Raw genomic sequence first — 7,101 nt, 5'->3', positions numbered from 1 at the left:
AAATATATATATATATATATATATATATATATATATATATATATATATATATATTTACACATAATAATATTTGTACATCAAATGTGGTATGTGGTATAATATGATATTTGATACATTTATACAATGAGTAATTACCAAATAATGGTAATAAGCAATTTCCTCACTTTCAACATTAATCATTTTTACATGTTGGGAATTTTGTACTCCCCTGTTATCATTTTCTTATATCTACTTTTTAGTTTTAGGTGGACAGAATATATTCATTTTTTTATGTGGTGCTGAGGATCGAATCCAGTGCTTCATACTTGGCGAAGAACTCTACCACTGAGCCACAACACACCCCCTTATCTTTTTTGATCCTTCTCCTTCTCCTTTTTCTTCTTCCCAGAAATTGAACCCAGGGGGCGCTAAAATACTGAGATACATCCCTTCCCCATGCCTTTTTTTTTTTTTTTTTAATTTCATTTTTAAAAATTTGAGACAGGATACCTCTAAGTCGCTCAGGGTCTTACTAATTTGCTAGGCTAGCTTTGAACTTGCGATTCTCCTGCCTCAGACTCCCAAATCGCTGGGATTACAGGAGTATGCCCCTTTGTCCAGTTTCCCCTGGTTATCTTGAAATAAATTACAAAAGGCCAGGCTTGGTGTTCCATGACTGTAATTCCAGCTACTTGTGAAACTGAGGCAAGAGGTTCACAAGTTCATCTGTCTCAAAAGAAAATATATTTAAATGACATTGAGATGTATCATAGATTGTTGTAACCAATAGTTACCTTACTATGTTATAGAAAATTAGAATTAATTCCTCTTCTCTGTGGTTTGATGCTGTTTATCTAACTTCTTTCTATTCCATCTCCCCCTTGCCTTTTGCAGTCTCTAATGACTATTATTGCTCTCTATTCTATGAGATCAACTTCTTAGTTTATATAAATGAGTGTGAACATATGGCAACCCTAGTCTTTCTAACTCCAAACCCCATACTTTTCTCACCAGACAGTGTTGCCCTAATTATGAAATTTCTGGGATCATCTTGTCTTTGAATTACCCTAGGGCCATGCCCTTCTGATGGTCCATACTGGAGTAACCTGAAAATGTTGATTAAATAGATGAATAAATGAAGGCATTGATTAGTGACAGACTTAAGACTTGAAGCCCCGTTAAGAACCTTCTGATCTTGTGCTTCTCATAATGTGCTTTCAGTGTCCTGGAGGTTTATTTTTGGTGCATCAAGTTTAACCACATTGCCTGGGAGTGCAGGCCTACCAAGTATGTTGCTTACCTGGGTCCCTTTGGTCATACCCATTTCCTCTCTCCCTCCCAGGTTACTAGAATAACCCTACTTTCATCTATTTTGTTTGTTTATTTACTTTTATTTTTTTAGTAGTGGAGATTGAACCCAGGGGCTATTTACCACTGAGCTACATCTCTAGTCCTTTTTAATTTATATTTTGAGAAAGGATCTTTCTAAGTCACTGAGAGGCTTGCTAGTTTGTTGAGTCTGGCCTTGAATTTGTCATCTTCTTGCCTCAGCCTCTCTAGTTGTGGGGATTGCAGGCCTGTGCCATCACGTTCAGCTACTGTGGGCTCTTTAGTAGCATAAGTAGAATGCAAAGCCAACATTCTTAAATCATTCTTCCTTTTAGTCATAAATTACAATAACTGGCATTAATAAGGAAATGATAATTTAGATTTATTTATTTATCATCAAAAATTAAGCTGGGTGCGGTGGTGCACACCTGTAATCTCAGTGGCTCTGGGGGTTGAGGAGGAGGATCACAAATTCAAACCCAGCCTCTGCAACTTAGTGAGGCCCTCAGCAACTTAGTAAGACCCCATCTCCAAATAAAAAATAAAAAGGCTGAGAATGTGGCTCAGTGTTTAAGTGCCCCTAGGCTCAATCCCTAGCAAATCCCCACAATATTAAAACAACTCCAATTTTTTTCTTTATTGTGCCAGTCACTGTGTTAATATGTAATAGTATATGTATAATTTTATTTGTTTCCTCAAAATATTCATATGAAATAGTTATTTTTATCCCCATTTTACAGAAGTTAAAACTGAATTTAGAGAGATAAACTACTTTTCCAAGGTTGTAGATTCAGGAAATGCCAGAATTGGATTGCAATCCAAGATGTCTCATTCCATTTTATTTATTTATTTTAAAAAATATTTTTAGTTGTAGATTGACAAAATCCTTTTATTTTGTTTATTTACTTTTATGTGGTGCTGGGGATTGAACCCAGGGCCTCACATGTGCTAGGCAAGCGCTCTGCCACTGAGCCACAACCACAGCCCCCTCATTCCATTTTAGTGATAGTGATGTCATATTTCAAATGGCTATATTATAAAAGAAGTCTATGAAGAGCTGTCAATTCTTGCCTGATGCTTGTTTTTTGTAGTGAATTTATTATTATTATACATATATACTTTATGGGTTACACTGCAGATTTGAGTAATTATGACATATAGAAACTTTATGTTCTCAAAATAAAATATTTACTAAACTACCTTCTACAAGAAAAATTTGCCAACCCCTCATCTACTTAAAAATGCTTTTCAAGTGACTCCTGAGATCAGGCAACAGACATGTGCCTGGGATTTTCAGAAGAGGTGGGCACCATGTGTCCTTTCAATGAAATTGGTGAATAAATAATACAAGTCCGGAAATCTGGCCTAGCTGGCCTTCTGCAGTCTTCACTGTGTTGACTCAAGAGCGTCTATAATGACCTGTTTCTTGTTGTCTTTCATGAGTCAGAGGAGAGGCCTTATCCCTTCCCCTCCCTGTCATAAATGCCTTAGAGACTGGACTTGGATCCCAGGTTAATGGGTTTGGTTCCCTCCTTCCCTCTTCAGCTCAAGGTCCACATCTGTGCCAGGCAGAGATAATCCCAGGTGCTGCCGTGGCCTGATTCAGCTTCCTTTAACTGACCACTGAGCTTTTCTGAGGGCTGAGGCTAGTGGCTCCTCCCTTTTCTTTACTGGAGTGTTCACTTTGTTTGGCCTGGGCTGCAATCCATGGGGCAGCTCCTAAGTGACTGAGCACTCTTAAGAACTTCTAGAGTTTTATTACCCAGACTTTGCCCCACCAGCTCAGTCTTCTTTCTGAAAGTCCTTTTTCCCTGGACCCTGCTCCAGACTCTTTAAATCTGGGAGACGAAAATGTGTCGGCTTATCTGAAGAACAGCATCTGTTCCTAGCCAAGATCTCTTCATCACAAAGTAAGGATACCAGGTGGTAGGACTACCATTATACCTGTCATCTTCCTAGACCTGTGTCTGGTGAGTAAATGCTGTTCTTTCCGAAGAATGGGGTATTCCGGCTTATCTCCATGAATTATTCCCCACCCATTCTTTCCTTATACCTTGCATCTTTGTACACTGCTTTCTCTTCTACTCTTAATATTTAGAATGTGCCTTCTTTATGGAATCTGGGATATTTAATTTTACAGATCTGGGAGTCTCCATATCTGATTCGAGGCCTTCTTTATATAAATAGAAAGAGGCTCTGAGAAGAGAAGGTCCTGGGCCAAAACCACATAGCAGTATTGCCAAAGCAAGATCCCAAAGCAAGCTGGGACCTAGGTCATTTTATTCAGGCCAGTCATTTTTCACTAACTTTTCTTTCTAGCAGGAAGAGGGATGACCTCGGAGTTTAAACAAATCCAGATTTCAGTTTCACCCTAAAGTTTTAAGGCCTATTTTCTTTTTAAAATTATTTCTAATTTTATTGGGATGTCTTAGTTTTCAGGCTGTTGGCAAACCTATTAATCTGGGATATCTTCTAGTTCCATCTGATTCCATCAGACAGAAAATGTTATTAAACAAATCCAGTGGTGACTGGTGGTCACTCAATAATTAAGTAAGCCACCTCAATGGAGCTACTTCTCTCCCTAGTAGCACAGTATGGTAGTGCCAAACCTAAGAGTCTAGTCAGATTCAGTACAAGTTCCCCCTTTTACTTCTTAAATGTGTGACCTTGAACAAGTTACCTTTCCTCTACAAGCTTCATTTACCTCAGTTGTAAAACATGGAGACTTACAATACCTAGTTCACAAGATAATTGTGAGACTTAAATGAGACAATGCACATAAATTGGACCAGCTGTTTGTTTTCTTGCTAGTTTTATTTGTATCTATTACTAACCAGACATGACTATGGATAATAGACAGTGCTGTTAATTGTACTTCTGAGCAAAAGGAAGTTGAAGCTGATGGAGATTCTTCCCATATCTAGTAATTCTTATAAAGGACCCATTTGTCTTTTTCTGTCTCTTCTTGTGTTAGCTGGGGCTTGAACCGAGGGCCTCCAGAATGCTAGGTAAGCACTCTATCATTGAACTATATCCCCAGCACAGCCTACTTCTTAAATGGGACTGTTGGAATCTGCCTGCAGGCTTGGCTGTCCCCTCTGACTGTGCATTCCCTTCCTGGCTCAGTAAAAACCAACTAGTAAGCTGCGATAACAGAATGCAGCCCACCTCCTTGTAATTCCTCTTGTTCAGATCCTAACCAGGATTTGGAAAACACCCGGATATGGTCAAAGAACCATCCCGGGTTTTGTACCAAACCAGGCCCCGGAACAGGACATTCCTGTAGTTTAGTTTCTGGAAAAGAGGGCACCCAGCTCTGTCCCCTCCCCCATTCCACACACCCCAGTAATCCCCGCCAAACTGGAGTCCCGGACTTAATTTATGAGAAAGGCCCTGTAACCCAGGATACTGAGTGAACAGGGCTGGCAGGCTCAGGCTGGGGTCTGCAGTTCAGCATCAATGGGCCGCTGACATGAATATGGAAGGGTTTTCTCTAGCAAAGGTAAGCTTTCTTTCCTCTTTCCAAACAACCTCATCTGTCTTCCTATGCAAAAATCCTTATTCAGCTGGGGTTAGGGAAGTCCTGGGCTGGTGGAAGAGAAAGTCAGTTGGAAAGAAGTTAGAGGAAGTTTGGCTGGGTGCAGAGGGAAGTTACAGGAGACAATAGGCTCCTTTTGTCTCTCCAAAATGGCCAGGATCACACTGGTTTGACTGTTTCTGGGACAAGTCTGGAGTCATACAAAAGAGATCATTTTCCTGTTGAAACAGCTTGCTCATCTTCTGTCTCCTAGGTTGGGGAGACTTTTTTTTAGGGAAAGAACCTAAAGACTACGTAAATGGGAGGTGCAAACCCTTGAAAGCATTCATGCTTGGTTTCATATTTTAAGACCAGTTAGTCACAGAGTAAGCCAATAACTGATAGTTGAACTAAATTAAAAGTCTAAATTAATTTTTCACTCTTACTGTCTAAATAGCAGGGATCTTTTAGTAAACATGGGTTCAAATTCTGGCTTTGCTAGTAACTGGCTGTGTTACTTTGAACAAACCCCTTTATCACTCAGTTTTCTATATATATATCACCAAAAAAGATGGTTTCTAAAGATTTATTTGAATGTGTGGATCTATAATGCATTCAGTTTCTCATCCCTGAGTGTCTATTATATGTCAAACAAGTCCTTTGTTGGGGACTCAAATATCCATTATTTTGTTTGAGCCTCAAAACTACCATTTTTGGGATGAGAAAACTGAGCCTCAGATAGATGAAAATAATTTATTGAAAGATCATATAGCTCTTATAGACAAGAGATGGTATTTGAATTAAGGTCTTTAAATTCAGTATATATTTTTTTAATCACAGGGTGAAGAAAGAGCAACAAAGAGTTAAGAAAGCAGAGAACCAAAAGGTGAAACTTTATTTAACTTTTTTAGTTGTAGATGGGCACAATACCTTTATTTATTTTTATGTGGTGCTGAGGATAGATCCTAGGGCCTTACACATGCTAGGCAAGTGCTTTACCACTGAACCACAACCCCAGCCCCCCAAAATAAATCTTGATGGAGAGTGTTATTAGGAAGACTTCTGAGAAATTGGAGACAGGGTCCCAAGGGTACCTCAGCCTTCTTATTTAGTTGAGTGGTCTTTTGTCTGAGATGAGCCTGTTCAGTCCAGTGTACCCACCTTAGAAAGGGAAATGGAGAGAGAAGGAAAAGAGAATTGTCACATTAAAGGAACAACTTGCAAATTCTAGGGAAAACAGTGATGCAAATCATGATGAATGATGATGACCAAGCCCAGGTGACACTGGGGATGGATGACAGGAAGGAAAAGCTGGGAAAGGCTTGACTTAATTGTGGTTGACCTTCTCTCCAGGTTGAAATAAGGTCTCAGTACACATTATTTAAACTTATGTCCTATTCCCAGAAGCCCAGAAATTCTCTTTAGCTTTTCCTTTCTTTGAATGTCTCTTCTTTCTGCCTTCATTTTGAGTTTAAAATTTTTCCTTTTACTTTTTCCGAGGATTCTTGCTCACCTTACCTATTTCATTTTTCCTTTTCTCTTGCCCTTTTCCTTTTCTGGGGGTTTAGAAAAGAAAAGTATGCTTGCCCAAGTGAAAAGTTTGGGCACAAATTTCTTTTTTTTTTAATATTTATTTTTTTATTTGTAGTTGGGCACAATACCTTTATTTACTTATTTATTTATTTTTATGTGGTGCTGAGGATCGAACCCAGGGCCTTGCACATGCAAGGTGAGTGCTCTACTGCTGAGCCACAACCCCAGCCTGAGGAATTTTGCATCTTTCATCTCATTTGAACTTCATAACCTTCTAATGAGGGGCCTAAGGTAGATATTATCCCCATTTAAGAGATGGGGAAACTTAAGCTCAGAAAGTTAGATGACTTGCTCAAGGTCATATAATGAATAAACAGTGAATCCAGAACTGGCACCAATATATTTTCTGGTGCCTGAACTCTTTCCACTTTACTATGAAATAACCAAGTATTTCTCAAGGAGTTTATGTATTCTTTCTTTTTTTCTGCTCTTAAAGTGTATGATTGAACCAAATTAAACAACAACAACAACAGCAGCAGCAGCACCACCACCACCAGCAGCAACTATGACAAATTCAGCCTTGGGGAGAAAGAAAGGAAGTCAGTAATTAGAAGGAAGAAAAACTAATATTTATCAGGTGCCTACTAAGTCCTGGTTACTGTATAAAGTTACTACATATAAACACAGCTGAAAACAGTACTCAAACCTAAGTTTGTCTGAATCCTCTTCCATACTGAGGATTG

The 7,101-nt window shown here is 38.9% G+C and overlaps 1 protein-coding gene across 6 annotated transcripts in view; it reads left to right on the top strand.

The window, feature by feature from the left end:
• The first annotated feature begins 2,872 nt into the window (after nt 1–2,872).
• Heph (hephaestin) overlaps nt 2,873–7,101 on the top strand; it is an 84,665-nt gene continuing 80,436 nt past the window's right edge. For 5 of the 6 annotated variants that reach the window (XM_015501653.2, XM_048797172.1, XM_048797171.1 and 2 more), the window contains exons 1-2: nt 4,564–4,810; nt 5,666–5,711. The gene's annotated coding sequence lies outside the window, so the exon portion shown is untranslated. Of the gene's footprint in view, nt 3,279–4,563; nt 4,811–5,665; nt 5,712–7,101 lie in introns of those variants that run through there. The other variant, XM_048797170.1, reaches the window with a different exon arrangement.

Source organism: Marmota marmota, unplaced genomic scaffold (assembly GCF_001458135.2).
Source record: "Marmota marmota marmota unplaced genomic scaffold, marMar, whole genome shotgun sequence".
NCBI classification, from domain to species: domain Eukaryota; kingdom Metazoa; phylum Chordata; class Mammalia; order Rodentia; family Sciuridae; genus Marmota; species Marmota marmota.
The sequence above is the reverse complement of the archived record's forward strand: the minus strand, read 5'-3'. Positions and strand labels throughout refer to the sequence as shown.